Below are 19,760 nucleotides of genomic sequence, written 5' to 3' on the forward strand. Positions count from 1 at the left end.
GAAGCACAGGGAAGCCTGGCATGCTGCAGTCCACGGGGTCGCAAAGAGTCAGACATGACTTAGCAACTAAACAACAATTTATTGAGGGCCTCTAATGAGCACATGCTTTTTGGACATGAGTGAATGAGCTGCAAGGAGATCCAACCAGTCCATTCTAAAGGAGATCAGCCCTGGGTGTTCTTTGGAAGGAATGATGCTAAAGCTGAAACTCCAGTACTTTGGCCACCTCATGCAGAGTTGACTCATTGGAAAAGACTCTGATGCTGGGGAGGGATTGGGGGCAGGAGGAGAAGGGGACGACAGAGGATGAGATGGCTGGATGGCATCACCAACTCGATGGACGTGAGTTTGGGTGAACTCCAGGAGATGGTGATGGACAGGGAGGCCTGGCGTGCTGCAATTCATGGGGTTGCAAAGAGTCAGACACGACTGAGCGACTGAACTGAACTGAACTGAACTGAATGAGCTTGTAGTGTGGATGTAACCAGTGCACTGTATTACATAAAGTAATTACATAAAGACTTCATAAAATAACATCAAAGAAACAGATAAACACCAGACTTAGCTTTTTTACTTGCATCTTTTACACATTGAAGGGGTTCAATTCATGATGCATCCACACATCTTCATTGTGTTCTTCTCTCTTTCTTAATTCTGCAGTTAGGGAGCTTTTCAAACACCAGACTTTAAAAATTCTCCCCCAAACCCAGTCCAGGAAGCTTCTCTGTTACAACCCTGGTTACCTTTCTTCCTCAAGTCTGTAGATCCGTTTAGGTCCCTTGGCTCAATTCACTTGCTTAGATTTTCAACAACAAAAGAGAACTCAGTATCTGGCTCAGTAAAGAATTTGTTTTCCATTTTTCTCTTCTTTAGAAGAGAAGTTTTTTTATTTAGCCTCATAACAAGTTGGTAAGAACAGAGCAGAGATGGGCTTCCCTGGTAGCTCAGATGGTAAAAGAATCTGACTGCAATGCTGGAGACCTGGGTTTGATCCCTGGGTCAGGAAGATCCTGTGAAGAAAGGAATGGCAACCCACTCCAGTGTTCTTGCCTGGAGAATCCCATAGACAGAGGAGCCTGGCGGGCTACAGTCCATGGGGTCACCAAGAGTCGGACACGACTGAGTGACTAACACGCACAAGCAAGCAAACCAGACCTTAGAAAACAAGGACAAATCTCGCTGATCTTTGAAAGACAAAGTTCTTTCAGGTAAAGAGGGAAGTACACATGTAAGCTAAGAACACCTACACATGAACAAGTTGTTGTTGATCGGTAGGGAAAAGTTTTCATTTGAGGTTCTAGAAGTGCTGTAATTTTTATATCTGCTGCTGCTACTGCTAAGTCGCTTCAGTTGTGTCTGACTCTGTGCGACCCCATAGACGGCAGCCCACCAGGCTCCCCCGTCCCTGGGATTCTCCAGGCAAGAACACTGGAGTGGGTTGCCATTTCCTTCTCCAATGCATGAAAGTGAAAAGTGAAAGGGAAGTCGCTCAGTCGTGTCCGACTCTTCGCGACCCCATGCTCTGCAGCCCACCAGGCTCCTCCGTCCACATCAGCTCAGGCATTTAGATACACAGGAAACCCCAGCTCTACCATTGTCAACAGTGCTACCCATCGTCCTATTTTCTGCCATCTGAACCAATGAACGAAAGAACTTTACATTCAGAAAATACACTGATTGAAATATCATCTTTGGGAAGTCTGTTCTAAAGACACTAATTGATATTGTGTGAGGAAGTGTAAGTATCTGTCATGAAAACCATTTTAACGGCCAACTTGTTTTCTTCTTTAGTTTGCTTAACTTGGCACAGTGTTAACTTCCCTCTTAGAAAACCTCCTATTTTGATTTATGAATGTTTTCAAATTTTTAAGATTCTCCAAACCGTTGTTTCACCTGTAAGTAGAGAGATAGCTTGTTTGGCTAACTGCCTTGTATGACTCTGTGCCAGGCAATGAATAATGCCATGTTCAATATTCTAAATTTGTGTTCCAAATTCTGAATTTCCAATGAGCTGCATGGAACTCTACTGATAACTGACTGATTTTCCCTGGAAGGATTGTCTTATTTTAAACTTCAAATTTAGTTGCCTTACTTTATGCAAGGCAATTTTGAATGTGTTTTAAAGAGAGGATGAAGACTATTCATACCTTTCTAAACTTACAAGGGAGAAGAAGAGAGCTAGTGAAGGTAGGCATCTTATCTAAGAGGACTGAAGGTCTTAGCAGGAGCACACAGGGAAGGCTCTTTCGTTGGCAATGGTACTTACCCAACTTTAACAGAAACCTCGGATACACAGTATCACCCAAGTTGCTAGAATCCACCCCACAGGATTTCTCCATGTTTAAAAATACAAACATATTTATATGCATGGAACCAGAGCTGAGAAAAACCATAATCAATCATATGAGTGACCAGATATTTCTTTAGCTCGAAAGTAGACTGATTGGGAATTTCAAAGTTTGGATGAACTTAAAAATATTATTTACCCATTTTGTCTTCCTCTGCACATTTTTCTAGGCCATAAGGACCAGGATAATGTGGCAAAGCTTTTCTTAGAGCTTTTTCCAGCATCAGGGGAAGAAAGCATTGCCAATAGTCACCTCTCAAAGAATGTCTGTGAGTAGTCCAAACCAATTTTGTGAACTTGAGCATCATTATGTTTCCTTTCTTTTTTGTTTCCAGGATGCAAGTCAGCCAAGGCTGTCACTAACTGGACCTGAGCTTGCATTGATTATCCAGCTCATTTAAGTAGTGTAGGTGGTTTGAGTACAAGTGCTAAGATGATTCACACAGCTGTCTAGACTGACCTGGGTCGACCAGATTGGCATACACTCCCCCAGGTCTCATTAGCTTTGTAAACCTGTCAAGACAATAAAAACAGCAAAGACTCTTTATTTCCCTAATTCATTTTTAAAAAAGATTCACTATCACTCGGAGAAGGCAATGGCACCCCACTCCAGTACTCTTGCTTGGAAAATCCCATGGACGGAGGAGCCTGTTAGGCTGCAATCCATGCTAAGAGTCAGACACGACTGAGCGGCTTCACTTTCACTTTTCACTTTAATGCATTGGAGAAGGAAATGGCAGCCCACTCCAGTGTTCTTGCCTGGAGAATCCCAGGGATGGGGGAGCCTGGTGGGCTGCCGTCTATGGGGTCGCAGAGAGTCGGACACGACTGAAGTGACTTAGCATAGCATAGCATATCACTATCACTAGTCCTTGGTTTTGTATACTACCTATTTTGACTTAAAGGTATAAGATTTGTTTTGGATTTAGGAAATGCTTCTATGGGAGAAGTGATCATGCTAATGTCTTTCTTGAAAAAGAAGGGTCCAATCTCTTTGTGGCTAGAACTGTAACTGAACAGACAGGATTCCTCTGTTGTCTGTAGTGATATCATACTGGCAGTTGATATTGGTACATTATTGGAGGAACAATACAAAATCGACAATAAAAATTTTTAATAACTACTAGACTAGGAGAAAAGCACAACATGGGGCAGCCAGGATATCAGTCAAATTCTGCCCATTGGGATTAGAAGTGTGTTAGTGTTGGCATATATTTTGAGTGAAGAGCCCTCTTGAGAAGCTTTTGTATCCTCAGCTAATTAAGTATGTGTACTTGGTATTGCTTCCTGTAGTGAAGACAGGAAAAAGGTGTAAAATCCAGCAAATAAGGTCAGGGGACCACTTCATATTTTGTTCTGAACTTGAATGTGGAGAATGTGTTCAAGACTGATGAAGACTCTGACATGAACCTGCAGGATAGGGGTTAAGGTTGCCAACTTTCCTGCTTGTTACTTTTTATTTTGAGAACCATCTTATATAAAACGCATGCTCATGAAATATAATATTGAGTTATCAAAATAAAGGAATAGCTGTATTAACATCGCCTGCGCCCACTGCCATCCAAGAATGCTCATTGAGGGGAATTATATGGTTTGTCCCAGAAGTATAGGGAAGTGCTTTGAGTGCTGGCAGTAGAGTGGTGACCCCCGTGGCAGGGGGCAGGGGTAGGGGGTCTGTTTCTCCAGTCTGGGGACAGAGGGTGGTATCACAAAGGCCAGAGGCACAAAGAGCATCAGAGGATCATCTAAGAAATGGAGTCAACAGTCGGGCAGGCAGACCTCTGAGAGTCCATCTAGAATGTTGGTGATTAAGTCAGAGAGTATCGGCAAATATTCACCTGTGTGACACATGACATGGACCAAAAAATATGAGAACTGCAGTAATTATGGGTAAAAGCAGTTTCTTCTCATCCAGTTTTCTGGTACTGCATGTGTTCAGTTGATTTGCCTGGTACAAAATAAAACCGTGGCAGTGCCCTGATGACTAAGATGGAAATCCTCCTCAGCCCAGAGGTTGGAGGCTTGGAGGAGATACAGTTTATTTCAGAGAAAGAAAAAAGTGACACCCTTAAACTCTGATGTCTTACCTTCATACATGTTTTGGCGGTGAAAGTACAAAGCACCCAGTTCAGTGAATGGCTAATGACAGGCATCACTATTCCTTCAGCATGTGTCTGTTGAGTACCTGCCCTGTGCCAGACCCCATGGTAGATGTCAGGCATGGTGAGGCAAGATGCAGCCCCTGTGCTTGTGGAGGTTACCTAAAGGGAGAGAGACATATTAGATAGTAAATACCCAACTGATTTTTAGTTTCATGAAGGGAGCCAGCCTTAGGACACACCTGACTCATCAATGATGAGGTCCAAGCCACGGAAATTGTAGGGAGGGGGAGCCAGAGGCCTGATGACACTGTGACACTGTGAAAGTCTGGATTAAATTCCCTGGATTTCCAGCTACAGGAGGAAAGAGATCTTCCTAGACACACCACACCACACACACACACACACACACACAGGCACGATCACTCACTTATCTTTTCTTTATTTAAACCAGTTAAAGAGTTCTGACACTAATAACCAGATGGATTCTATACCAAGGGGGAAAAAAATAAAAGAAGAGGAAGCCAGATATATATCCGATTTTAGGATGGTTGCTGTTGCTGCTTAGTCACTTCAGTCACGTCCGACTCTGTGTGACCCTGTGGACTGTAGCCTGCCAGGCTCCTCTGTCCATGGAATTCTCCAGGCAGTAGTACTGGAGTGCGTTGCCATGCCTTCCTCCAGGGGATCTTTCCAACCCAGGGTTCAAACCTGGGTCTCCTGCATTGCAGGCAGATTCTTTACCATCTGAGCCACTAGGGATGGTAAATTAGAAAAAATAAATAAATTAATAACAGGAAATGAAAGCATGTTACCATAGCCTAACCTGAAAGGGAAGTGGCAAAAAAAAAAAAAGAGTCTCAGTGACTTTCACATAGTGAAACAGTGGTTTCATTGAAGAGAATTAAATTTACCAGTATTGGAAATCTGCTGCTATAGTAAACAGGATACCTTTTTCACTCAGTTTTATTGAGAGTTGACACATACATTGCTGTATAAGCTTAATGTGTACAGTGTGATGGTGTAATTTACATATATTGTGAAATGATCATCACAACAGGGTCAGCTAATATCCATCTGGCTCAGAGGGTAAGGAATCTGCCTGCAATGCAGGAAACCAGAGTTCATTCCCTGGGTCAGGAAGATGCCCTGGAGAAGGGAATGGCAATCTACTCCAGTATTCTTGCCTAGAGAATTCCATGGACAGAGGAGCCTGGCAGGCTGAAGTGCATGTGGTCTCAAAGGGTTGGATAGGACTGTGGAACCAACACTATCACTTTCATATAGATACAATATTAAAAAAAGAAAGAAAAGAAAAGAAAAGAAAAATATTTTTCTCCTTGTGATGAGAACTCTTAAGAATTTGCTCTCTTAACAACTTTCCTATATATTATACAGCAGCATTAAATATCATCATCATGTTGTAGATTAATTCCTTAGTATTTATCTTATAACTGGAAGTTGCACTTTTGGACCACCTTCCTCCAGTGCCCCCTCCCCTCATCCCTTCTGGTAACCACATGGCTGATCTCTTTTTCTATAAGTTTTTTTTTTTTTTTTTTAAGATTCCATGTATAAGATCATGCAGTATTTGTCTTTGTCTGATTTATCTCACTAAGCATACTGCCTTCAAGGTTCATCCATGTTGTGACAAACGGGAGGGTTTAAGAGGACATTTTTAAGGAAGATGAGATGATTGCTATAGGAAATTCTCAGTCTTTAAGCATTCATAGGAGAAAGGAGCAACCACAGCCCAGAAGGAAAACAACAAACAGTGTGTAAGCATTCTATTATAATATAGAACAAAGCTCTAAGAGGCCGAGGTTTGTCAAAACTGCTACGAGTCATCAAAAGGAGTTTCTAAAAGTTATAGAATAAACTCTCCTAACTGACCTCTGCCTAATGGCATGTCAGATTAACAGACACTCTCCATCCTGTTTTTAAAACATCCCTGATAAAGACTGCAAGCCACTGAAGGCTCATGGTTTCGAGGCTCTTTCTAGGACTATGAGTACCAGGCAAAACCTGCCATTGGAGCTGTGTCTATCCCAAGGCTCAATTGTGTTTCTCTTCAGTTTATGTCAGTTTTATACGCTGTGGTAGTTGAGCATTGTGCAAACTCATGAAATGACTGGGAAAGGTTTTTTTTAATTAATACATAATTAAATATTTTATAGAGTCTATAAAGATGAATTGCTAAAAATAATAATTAGAAATTATAACAGATTGAGGAAAATGTGAAATTTGGAAGATTACTGCATTCAGATGCTTTTACCAGTTCTCTAAATTTTTATTGCACTTTAAGGAAACAAAAGTGAAGATTGTAGCCTATGTTTTAGAGGTACGTATATGCACAAAAGTAGTGCAGAAATCTAAACAGGGCATTCATACTCAAAGAATAAGCCTTTACCTAGCAATGAAGAAATGGTGAAATGATGTACACTAGAGGCTTTTAAGTGTAAAACACACACATTTAATCCATCAACTACTATAGCTGAGTCACATTAATTAAAGGGGTTTCTACACTATATTCAGAGGAAAAGCATTGAGAAGGAGCAAATTTTCTCTATAGGACAGTTTGTGTTAGGATAACTGATGAAGTGGATAGAGCAGCACTATTTTTGTTCTCTCTCTCTCTGTCAAGAACAGTGAGTACTCTTTGCACCAAAAATAATAGAGCAATCCTAGTGAAGAGGAGGTTAAACAAACAATGCAATGCAAAACATATGCCAAGATGTTGTAACAGTCAACTCTTTTGGCTTTAATGAATTCATCCTAAGCATTGCAAGAGTTCTTGTTGAATATTAAAGGATAGGGAAAAATAGAAGAATTGGTATAGCACTTTTTCCAAGTTTCCAAAAGGGAAGAGTTCAGATTCCATGTATTAAAGGTCAGTATGTTTGATTCAGTGCCTAGGGAAACAGTGGAATAGGTTATTAAATGTATTATTTATGATAATTTAGAAACAGAATCAGTGATCATTTAGAAATCACACCAAAGCAACCTCACATCCTTCCTCTTATTGTTGTGATTTTCTAACATGATTATGAAACATAGGAAATGATCAGGGAAACTCTAGCATATCTCTTATGATATTCTGTTGGACAAAGTGAGGAAATATGATAATACGGCTTGAGGAGCTGACATTGATGGAAGGGCTGTGTTCAGAGCAGAGGATCCAGGGGAAGAATTTCAGTCTGAGGAGAGGTCTTCAATGGCTCAATTGGGTTTTCCTCTTTGGCTTGTCCTAAGTCAACTTGATTATCAAAGTGAAGTGAAGTGAAGTCAAAGTCGCTCAGTCCTTTGCGACTTTTTGCAATCCTGTGGACTATACAGTCCATGGAATTCTCTAGGCCAGAATACTGGAGTGGGTAGCCTTTCCCTTCTCCATGGGATCTTCCCAACCCAGGGATTGAACCCAGGTCTCCTGCATTTCAGGCCGATTCTTTACCAGCTGAGATTCCTTACCAGCTGAGCCACAAGGGAATCCCAAGAATACTGGAGTGGGTAGCCTATCCCTTCTCCAGCAGATCTTCCCGACCCAAGAATCAAACTGGGGTCTCCTGCATGCAGGCAGATTCTTTACCAACTGAGCTATCAGGGAAACCCATATTATCAAAGAATGCTGATCAAATTTTCAGGTGACAAGAGACTAGAAGACAGCTTTAGTACAAAGGATGATAGAATCAGGATCAAAGGGAAAACCACCAAATAGAATAATAGGCTGAAGTTATTAGACTGAAATCTAACAAGATTGGATTTAATTGGATATAACTCATGCTGTTATGGAGAGTTGGATTTGAAACTAATTTATTCAGATTGGTTCAACAGGAAGTCTTATAGCAGGCATGGAAGCACCATTAAGGGATTTTATTGTTGATGGCATGCAATTGGCAATGTCTGCCTTATAAAATGTTGAGGTTAAAAATTATTAGCCATTAGATATCATCTCTGGAGGAGGTGCAGGTATGTGTGAAATACCGTAGTCATAATCTTCATTCCAGTCAGTTCCTGGGCATCCTGACTAGAGAAGAGCTGTTAAAGAAATCTGGCCACTGTGTGCATATTCAGAATAACCAGAGAGAGCATCAGTTCATGATTCTGAGAAATCTTTCCTGCAGAGAGGATTGTTGAGTGAAGCATAACAAGAGGACATACACTGAAAACTAGCCAGCATACAGGTGCTCATGGGTGGGATTAAAGTACTAGAACTGGGAGTGCTCAGTCACTCAGTCATGTCTGACTCTCATGACCCCATGGCCTGTAGCCCACCAGACTCCTCTGTCCATGCGATTTTCCAGGCAAGAATACTGGAGTGTTGCCACTTTCTACGCCAGGTGGATCTTCCCAACCCAGGGATTGAACCCATGTCACTTGCGTCTCTTGCATTGGCAGGCAGATTCTTTACTAGTAGCGCCACCTGGAAAGCCCCCTAGAAACTAGGATCATGGCTGAAATAGCAGAGTGAGTTTTAAATACCTCCTTCATTGATCAACTCAGTAGAGGCGAGAGAAAAGGGTTAGGGGTTGACCAGTCACTACATGATGAGAGTAAATATAGGGAAGCACTGTTTGGATCTTTCCTTGGAGAACAGCTATTCTTTTATTTGCCTGAGCCTAAACTTGGAATTTCCAGTGATGAACAGCAGTATTCACATATCTCGTCTGGCAGCATTAATCTGATTTCCATTTGGGAATTTTCTCTCACACACTAGAATTCAGGCTACCTTCCCACCTCTAACCTCTATGAGCATGTGACCCAAGCCAAGCCACTGGACTTTGTCTAAGTTTTGAATTTTAAGCAAGATGAGATGAAAAAATAAATAATGATACAGTTAAATCACTTTCTTTTTTTCATTTTTGGTCCCTAAAGAGGTCTAACTGAAGTCCTTACTTTTCTGAACCTAATTTTCCTGACTTCCTGTTGATTGTGTAACCTTCCGAAAGGAAGTTATTTTCTGCTGGGAGAAAGGAAATTTGGCGCAAAATTGTGGCATAACATTGTCAGACATGTGCTTGGGTAGTTATTTGTATACTGAAGTAGACCTCAAGCTGCTTTCTGAAGAACATTTGACTTTTCCTATGGGTTTCCCAAGAGTTCACCTCAGGGCTGCCGATCTCCACCAAATCTTGTTAACACATTTGTCTAATATTATCCATTGTGTTGGGTGCCCCATGAATGATTTTTTTCTAGAAAGCAGTGATGTTTATGAATGATTTATGTTTTCTTACAAATTAAATCAGATCCAAGGCTCTCTCTTATAATAAGGTCATTCACACTCACATAGTTGGAAAAGGCTTTCTTAAGTGGGGGAGAAAAGTCTGGAGTGACTGGTAGTTATTATTCAAACTCTGGTACAGGCAGATGGGAGTGTGTCATGCATGGGAATTTCCCATGTATGGACTGACTGCTTTCTAGAGGATAGTGAGGCTATCACTTCTTATTACAAGGCCAGCCGTGAGGTTACATTATCTTTAGGAATCTAAATTTCAACTTGGGATAAAGTTTCTCATCCTGTACTTGAGGTTATGTATCTGGACCATAGTACTTCAGCTGGTTGTGGAGTCCCCTCTACTGCACTGTAACATTTTGCCCTGTGTGTTTTTAATTCTAAGGAAACATGAGAAAAAAATCCCCCAAGTTCTTACTGCATATGCTGTATGAATATTGCTGAGTATTCTTTGAGCATTTTCTGCATTTTAGATCTCCTGATAATCTCTGGGAACACAATGAGAATAAGGACAGAAGCACTCGCTGAGCTAATGGAACCCATCTTAGAAGACAGACAATCATTAATCAAATAACGACAAAAAATAAATATTTGATAACAAATTAATTAGTAGGAACAAAGACATGCTCAGTATTTCACAAGGGGCTCCTCCTTAATCCAGGAAGGGGAAGCCAGGAAGGGCTTTTCTGGAATTTGTAGGGTGATTTGCGAGTTAGAGGATGAATGGGAGTTAAGTGGGTATAGGGACCTATAGTTGCTGATTTGCTGGAACTTGGGTATCATTATTATTTCTTTACATTTCCTTAACTCCCATATGTAATCTCGACTGGATAAGTTGTGTTCTTTACCTGGGAAAATTGGTCCGAGGCACGAAAAGTCTATCATTATAACTTTTTGAAAAATGGAAGAGTTTACCTCTTTTTCAGTAGGAACAATCACTTCCTAGTTTGAATTTAAATCTTTTTTAAAATTGATCTGTCTTGTAAATTTTGGTTGCTATGACAATAAATTGATTCACTTTAAAGGCTATTAACAACAGCTTGGCTATTCTGTTTTCTTTGTTGAGAATATTAGCATAGGTAAAATGTCAGCAATAATGAAAATTTCAGGGACAGGAGAAAAATGGTACAGGAATTTGGCAAGATGTGGTATACCTTCTGATTCATTAAACATTATAGAATTTAATTTCTGGTGAATGAGAGATATTAATTCACTTCATATGAAAAACCAGAAGAGTAGGTTTAAGAATGATAACCTTTCTTAGGTTTTCATGTAATTTCTTTCATTATTTCAAATCAATATTTATTGAGCTTCTACTATGAGCCAAGAACTGTGCTAGGTACTAGAAACAAAAGATGAATAAGGCAATCTCCATCAAATGATGAAGCTATAAACCTGAAGTTTCACAAGCATAGTGGAGAAACACCAAAGCCAGAAAAAAATGTGTTGAAGCTATGAAGTCAGGCATGTTTCTCCACTCGTAGGCAGCATATCCTAAAAAATGGCACAAGCACATTTGGAAAATAACATTATTTTTGGTGTGTTTTTCCACTTTTAACAACAGTGGATACGAGCTAAACCTATTACTCAAACATATCACCACTTGATGGAGAAAACACCATCCCCATGGACCCTCAGTCCAAACCCAAGAGGTCCATGAGAAGAAGTGATGTCAATGAATTAGCAACCAGCAGTTTTCTGCCTGAGTTAAAAACGAGTCTGACTCTGGAGCCAGAATGCCTGAATGTGAATTCCAGCTCCACCAGATAATGGATGTGTAACATGGGCCAAGCCACCTATTCTTTTCTAGCTTTGTTTCCTCAAGTGTAAAATGAGAGCAATAATAGTTACCCACCATGTGGGGTTGTTAGGATTAAATAAGTTAATGTTTATAAAGTTTTTACAATAATGTCTAACATATAGTAAATTGCATGTGTGCGTTTGGGCTAAATCAACAACTATATAATATGGCAGAAATTCATACTTAATCGAAGGAGGAACCAAGGGCAGAAATACAAAGGCCACACTCAGAGCTCACTTTAGACCTTATCTTCATCCTTCTTTTACATTAGAATTCCTTTAGAATTTTGAATAAGAATATTCACTGGTTTCTAACTTCTGCATTTCCCCACCTAGGAAACTTACTAATAAGCCTTTGGATATATGAAAAGCAAATAGTATGAAAGAGAAAGATCAATAAGAAGCACGGGTAACTTAGAAATTGAAAAATAGATCCTAGATAATTGAAAGGCAATGGTAGACAATGAGTCCTGAAGTCAATCCTTTTCCGCCTTTAGGAAGAGCAGAGAGAGCGATTTGAGGACAGTGACTGAATCTGTCACATTGGGAAGCATGTGGCCTCTGCAGTATTGCAGATCAGAGCTCTCACATTGGACTTGCCAATGACTAGTTATTTGAATGTGAACATCCTCATCTATGAAACAGGCATACATATATGCCTGCATATATTTAATGTTACATATTATATGCATTTAAATTCCATATTATTGTTTTCTATTCAATACCCAAACTAACTGCTATCATGTGTGTGTTAGTTGCTCAGTTGTATCTGACTCTGCAACTTCATGGGCTATAGCCTGCTAGGTGCCTCTGTCCATGGAATTCTCCAGGCAATGTCAGGTTCTTATAATGGCATTCAGTTCAGTTCAGTCACTCAGTCGTGTCCGACTCTGAGACCCCATGGATTGCAGCATGCCAGGCCTCCCTGTCCATCACCAACTCCCGGAGTCTACCCAAACCCAAGTCCATTGATTCGGTGATGCCATCCAACCATCTTATCCTCTGTCATCGCCTTCTCCTCCTGCCCTCAATCTTTCCCAGCATCAGAGTCTTTTCAAATGAGTCAGCTCTTCGCATCAGGTGGCCAAAGTTTTGGAGTTCCATCTTCAACATCACTCCTTCCAATGAACATCCAGGACTGATCTCCTTTAGGATGGACTGGTTGGATCTCCTTGCAGTCCAAGGGACTCTCAAGAGTCTTCTCCAACACCACAGTTCAAAAGCATCAATTCTTCAGTGCTCAGCCTCCTTCACAGTCCAACTCTCACATCCATACATGACCACAGGAAAAACCATAGCCTTGACTAGACAAACCTTTGTTGGTAAAGTAATGTCTCTGCTTTTGAATATGCTGTCTAGGTTGGTCATAACTTTCCTTCCAAGGAGTAAGCATCTTTTAATTTCATGGCTGCAATCACCATCTGCTGTGATTTTGGACCCCACCCCCCCAAATAAAGTCAGCCACTGTTTCCACTCTTTCCCCATCTATTTCCCATGAAGTGATGGGACCAGATGCCATGATCTTCATTTTCTGAATGTTGAGCTTTAAGCCAACTTTTTCACTCTCCTCTTTCACTTTCATAATGGCGTTGGCTCAGGGTAAATGTTTAAGAAATTGTAGCTGTCACTTTTCTTATTATGAGTTTCTTACTATGAGCTTGTAAGCCAGCTAGATATATTGACTGGGAGTTTTTAAAATGGTAACATGTTAGAAATTTGTTTCATTTTTAAGGTTAGAGGACTAAATAATACAATGTAATAAATAGTTTATCTAAGGAAAAATATCAACAAAAAAAACCTTGAAATAACATAAGTAATCATAGTAATGTTTTAACTTGTAAAATGAGACAGCCTAAAATGTTAGATTTAAAAATGAAAAAGAACCTGATATGTGCAACTGTAAAAATAAGCAAGTAGACCCTTTCCTTACTAAAACATATTTGTCTTCAAATTTACATGTAAACAGTCACCAACAATGTAGGAGAGGTTGGAAGAAGACTATGAACCTGCACTGTCGCACTTATTTTACTGACTATGGCATGCCACTCCTTGGTCCATATAGAGGCTGGACTAAACCAGTGGCCAGGCAAACAATTTCATAAAGGGACTTATTTTCAATAATGAATTTTTTGTTCTTAGCGGACTGAGAGCTGATCAAATGCAGCATCTCCTGAAAGTGATCATGGTTTATTTGTACTCTGCTGGAAGCTAAAGCTGCAGAGAAGCACCTAATAATTTCTACAGCTGCTAGACATCTTCGAGAACGTTTACTTTATGTCTCTGTGTGAATGTGTGTACATAGGCATATATGTGCATAGATTTAATGTTACATATATGTTTAAATCCCATATTATTGTTTTCTATTTAATACCCAAACTAACTGCTATCATGTGTGTGTTAGTCGCTCAGTCACGTCCGACTCTCTGCAACCTCATGGGCTATATAAGCTGCTAGGCTCCTCGGTCCATGGAATTCTCCAGGCAAGAATACTGGAGAGGGTTGCTATTTCCTCCTCTAGGGCATCTTCCCGATCCAGGGACTGAACTTCGGTCTCCTGCATTGCAAGCAGATTCTTTACCACGGAGCCACCAGGTAAGCTGGTTTTGCCTGGATCTTTGCTGTTAAAGTCGCCAGCATGTTATCTTGTTTCAGTAGATTCTGAAGTATGTGCCCCTGTAAAACATGTAACAAATGTTTTGAAGAATGTTGTTTTTAGAGGCTTTATGTTTTCACAAGTTTCACAGATAGGCTTAGTATGCTTTGTACTCCAATAATCCCTCTCCCCTAGTCCAGTCTTGGTTTCTTTTATAATTTGTATAGCAAGATTTTTTTTCTTTTTTAAAAATATTTATTTATTTGGGAGCACTGGGTCTTCAGTGTGGCGTGTGGGATTTTTTTCAGCTGTGGAATGCAAACTCCTAGTAGTAGCATGTGGGATTTAGTTGCCTAACCAGGGATCACACTTGGGCCCCTGCATTTGGAGGTCAGAATCTTAACCATTGGACCACCAGGGAAGTCCCATGCATAAGAAAGATTTTTCTTAATCTATAATCTGGCCCAGAACACAATATCACAAATTATGTGTTAGTGGAAGCCCAATTAATAAAATTTTACCAGACTAAATCCCTGTATTATTTTTTTCTACTATTCTCAGGTTTATTCATCTTATTTTTGGTAAGGATTAACCCCCTTATTGGAGAAGGAAATGGCAACCCACTCCAGTATTCTTGCCTAGAGAATCCCATGGTCAGAGGAGCCTGGTGGGCTGCTGTCCATAGGGTCGCTCAGAGTCGGACACGACTGAAGTGACTTAGCATGCTTGCATGCATTGGAGAAGGAAATGGCAACCCACTCCAGTATTCTTGCCTAGAGAATCCCATGGACAGAGGAGCCTGGTGGGCTGCCATCCATAGGGTCGCACAGAGTTGGACACGACTGAAGCAACTTAGCCGCAGCAGCAGCAGCAACCCCTCATTACAGCAGAAAATTACTTAACACATGGCCTTCCCAAATGACAGAAATATCAGCATATGCAAAAAAAAAATGACTGTAAACAGTGGTGGCTTCCATTGTTCTTAACTTTATTGAAAGCATCATTGCATTCCTTTTTTTTTTTTTTTCATTGCATTCCTTGGCATGAGCAAAAGTAATACTTTAAATCTTTCAAATGTAATAATAAGAGGCTGCAGTGCTTTAGGAAATTGGAATCTGAAAGCCGTAGGATGGGTCAAGAGACCAGTTCCTGTTCTAAAGATCCTGGGTAGAACAAAAAATCGCTGCATTGTGCTGGAGGTCTAAGGAGACACCACCAGCAGGGGTCTCCTGCTGAACTTCCATGTCACTTTCTGAATGCTTAAAAAAAAAAAAAATTACACTCTTAGGTAATTCTACAGCAGTGAATTGGCAAGTTGGCAAGAGTCTTGAATAGCCTTGAATTTAAGGCTGAAAGGAGGAAAAAAAGGATATTTTATCAGGGCTTGTAAACTTGGTTTTTCCTCAGAGACCAGATCATCACAAAATACCCATTTTGACTTTGAATATGTGTCTCACACAACCTCCAAGAGGCCATTGAATTCTTATCTATTTATATGCAGACGGAAGTGTGTGTGTGTGTGTGTGGTGTGTATGTTGTCTTTTGCAAGTGCAGAATGTTTTACCTTTTTTTGGGTGATTGCAAAATAACTTAAAAACAGTTATACAGAAGTGACATAAATTTATTAGCTTGCCTTCCCAAAATGATTCTTTTTTTTTCTTTCCAGAATAAGAAAGCTTGGGAAAAAATTAGCTTTGGGTTGATATACACCCTTCCCCCAACTTTGGTATTGCTTTTTTGTTTGTGTTTTTGAGGTTGAGGGTTATCTCTGACTCATTGGCAAGCTTCAGTTCAATCAATTTAGAGGGAACTTTTAGGGCTGAGTTATTTTTAAATGCCTGAAAATGAGGGAGCTGTAAATGGAAATCTAATCACAGCTTAACCTGTAGTCATGCAAACAGTCAACTATGAAATCAAATGAGTTTCCAACCCTCTTAACCCATTAATGGTTACTGACTAGCTGTGCCGCCCAAACTTGGTTTTTCATAAAGCAGGAAAAGGAAAAGGCACATATCTGGCTGGGATGCAGAGGATAGGAAGGGAGGGGTGCTGTGGATGCAAAGAAGGAAATCTCTAGGATACAACAATTTCCTCATAGACACAAGCATGTGCGCTTACATAAGCACGGATCTTTCTCTGTCACACATTGTTCCTGGTTGTTTATGAAGCCTCTCCCTGGCAAATAAATACTAAGCAAAGGACGGTATTGTCCTTGTTAAACTGCATCTGATTTTAAATACTTCATATTACAAAGGCTCAGTCCCTCCCATCCTCATGATTGAAAATTGCTGAAATACACAATCTCAGGATTTCTTTGGAGCTGTGTGTCCATTTGAAAACCATGTAACCTTGACTGGTTCGCTTCCCGCCGCCTCCCATCACCTTTCCTTCCTTTGCAGGTTTCCATCTACTTTTCACTTCTATTTTCTTTCCTTGGCCTTTGACTCTACTTTTTCCTGCCACATTTAAGAATTCCCTGCTTTTTTTTTTCACATGTTCAGCTCAACTTCTATTTTATTATTATCTATCCTAAGAACCACATCCCAAAATAGCAAAAAAAGTATCCTGAAAGGCTAATTTTGGGGAAAATCCAATTGTCTAAACACTCAGGTATTCAAATTAGTGTACAGTATGCAAGTTGCCATGCCCTCCTCCAGGGAATCTTCCCAATTCAAGCCACCATGGCTCAGACAGTAAAGAAACCGCCTGCAATATGGGAGACCTGGCTTCGATCCCTGGGTTGGGAAGATCCCCTGGAGGAGGGCATGGCAACCCACTCCAGTAGTCTCTCCAGAACATGGACAGTAGAGCCTGGTGGGCTACAGACCACGGGGTCACAAAAAGTCAGACACAACTGAGCAGCTAAGCACAGCACACATGCATGTAAGAAAGGACATGTATGTGTGTATAAATGTATCTGTATGTGACATCTTTAAATGCCAATACATGTAGTTAATTGATATGTGTTAAGTGTCTTAGTTTCAATGTTGTATTTAGTCTGCTTCAGAGAGAGTAGGCATTCCTATATAATGGCAAGCGCAGCAAGTATGCAAAATAGCAGTTTGGGATTGTTGAATTAATATTCTCAACTCTGTTAAATTACCAAGTCTCTTTTCTTATCTCCTGAATTGCCACCTCAACTAATCTGAGCCAAGACCAATGTAAAAAACCTTCTCAATCAGGAAAGTCCAGTTTGGCATTCAATGAAAGCCATGCTTGACTATTTCATCTCTCAGTAGAAAAAGGCAAGCTTGTAAAATGCCACTTTAGTGCCAAGTGGTAATTACCCCCAAATGATTTCCTGGGGTTGGACCAAGGCTTTTTCATGAACATTTACCTCCAATGTCAGAGTATGACTGAGAGGAAAAACAGTCTTTCTTTTTCTTACACACACATTCATAAAGATGAAAAATAAAAGCCAGAGTAAACAATTTTTTTCCTTTTCTTTTGTTAAATGGGGAACCTTGAGTAATGCATCCTTCCCAGTGTGTTCTGAAAAAGGTGACTGGGAACATGGCCCTCAGTGGAACTTACACAGTGGCACATATTTAGTCCATGAAGTAGCCTGTTTTTAAGCTATTACATTTGTATCCAAAGGCCTACTCCCAATGGCAGGAAAGAAAGAATAGTGTCCTGGTTTTAGAAAAGTTGAAATTGAATGGAAAAAATAAAACCTCTCTTTCTTTTTCACAGCGATCATTGCTCATTTACCTAAGACCCTGTGTGCTGCTGTGCATCAATCCATTATGAAGACGCCACCACCTCCGCACCACCAAAGGAGTGAACACTGGAAACGAAGGGAAACCGCCTGCTTTCATGGCTCTCATCTCATACATCCATGAGCGATGCTCACGGGCTTACGTGGCCCTCCTTTGAGACATGTTATCACAATATTTAATGGGTCCTCCAAACTGTATTCCAAAGGATCTCAAAGTCCTTTCAATATTGTGAACGTACAACAAAGTATTTTGTCCTAAGTTTTTAACATTTGTGAGAGTTATAAGCTGCTTTGTCATTAATATCCATCAAATGGAGGACACTTGGCTGAAAATGAAGAAAAGATTTATTAAATTTAGTTTCAGTTCCATTCATGGGACTGAAATATATGCAGGAATATGAAAAAGACTAATGTCCCCATGTTAAAGAAATCGATTTCCAGGGTGCCAAGCAGAAAAGTGTAATTGAAATTGACCCATTAAATGATTGCATTATTTGTGTACCAAATCTAATATATTTCACAAAACTATAGAGCTGTTTCAGTAACTACCTGCCAAACTGTATATATTGTTCCTAATTAAGTTTTATAAATGTACTTATAGAAATGTGAGGTAGCAGAATTATCCAAGTAATATGTCTCTACATTTATGAAACCTGTTCCAGAGAATTAAGACAAGGTAGTGCATTTCTAATCTCATGACTACTTCAGGACTAGTGAAAGCTGTAATAAACAAGGTGACTAAATGAATATTTAAGGGAAGCGTCTCAGTTAAATTTCTAAAACATACTTGGAAATACACCTGCTTCTGTTTTAACTTCTAGCATTGCCCCTGGTAAATCACACTGTAGTAAACACTTGACCTCTTACATATTTAAAGCTTATTTTCTGAGTACCTACTATGTGCCAGGCACATGCATTTTCAAATCTGTAATTTTCCTTAATCCTAGCAACAACTCAGTGAAGCGGCCATTATTCTTGTTTGGCTGGTGAGAGATGATGAGCAACTCAATTAAGGTACAAAATATTTAATTTTATGGCTGCTTTTAATCTTTTTCCCTCCCTTCTTTATTAGACTGTATGTTTCTGAAGGGCAGAAATAATGCCCTATTCATCTTTTTGTACTGAAAGAATAAAAGAAAAATCTGTTATTTTCCATATGACTTAAAGATCCTTTCCCCTTCCAGTTTTGTTTACATTCCATTTTCATTGAAAACAAATAAAAGACTCTAAGATATTGTGCATTTTTCCATTTTACCAAATTGAAGTATATATTTTTTAAAGAGGATTTGAGACTGAAGTTTTAATAAGCTTATTTGGATTTAATATGGGTATACTAATTCAATGACAAAGATGACATTTTTTTCATTTAACTACTACATTTAATAAAATCAAGAAGAAATCATTTAGGCCAGTGAAGAACAGATAAAGTATACAGACTAGCAGGAAAGATGGTGCTTGCTGTCAAGAAGCTGAGGTCAGAAGAAGAAGCTGTGGATTTGGGAGTGAGTATTCTTTGAAGGCAGAAGAGTGACCTGAGGTGCAGCATGACTCCCAGCCATGCTAGGGGTTCCCTGTTGCTTATTGTAGGCTCTTTAGAACCGTGCCATAACGAAGCATCAGTGGAATGCTGAGCATCAGCCTTTGTAACAGGGAATGTCAGTAGCTTCTTATCAATGATATCCATCCAATGAGGAGTGAATCTGGGACATATGCTTTTCAGCATATGTGTTGCAGACCCAACCGAGAGGTTTAACATCACCTACAGATATTTCTGGAAGTCCTGCATACACACTGATGTCCTTTTTGGTAAATCTACAGTATATTCCTAAATATTACTCTGGCTTGAAATTTGGTTTTCCTTAAAGTATGTCATCTTCCTAAAGCCAACCCATGTATAGCAATGCACTGTGATTCTATTATATGATACTCTCTCCCAAGACCAATCTATTAGTTGGTTTAAAAGCCTCATCCAC

At 39.9% G+C, this 19,760-nt stretch overlaps 1 long non-coding RNA gene across 1 annotated transcript in view; it reads left to right on the plus strand.

Annotated features, from left to right (window-relative positions):
* The window catches only part of LOC123329443, a 37,004-nt gene extending 17,944 nt beyond the window's left edge, over positions 1 to 19,060 (plus strand). Inside the window, exons 2-3 of the long non-coding RNA XR_006544865.2 lie at positions 2,518 to 2,616; positions 17,763 to 19,060. This is a non-coding gene — a long non-coding RNA (uncharacterized LOC123329443). The remainder of the gene's footprint in view (positions 1 to 2,517; positions 2,617 to 17,762) is intronic.
* The last annotated feature ends 700 nt before the right edge of the window (positions 19,061 to 19,760 follow it).

The sequence above is a fragment of the Bubalus bubalis genome, chromosome 15 (genome assembly GCF_019923935.1).
Source record: "Bubalus bubalis isolate 160015118507 breed Murrah chromosome 15, NDDB_SH_1, whole genome shotgun sequence".
NCBI lineage: Eukaryota > Metazoa > Chordata > Mammalia > Artiodactyla > Bovidae > Bubalus > Bubalus bubalis.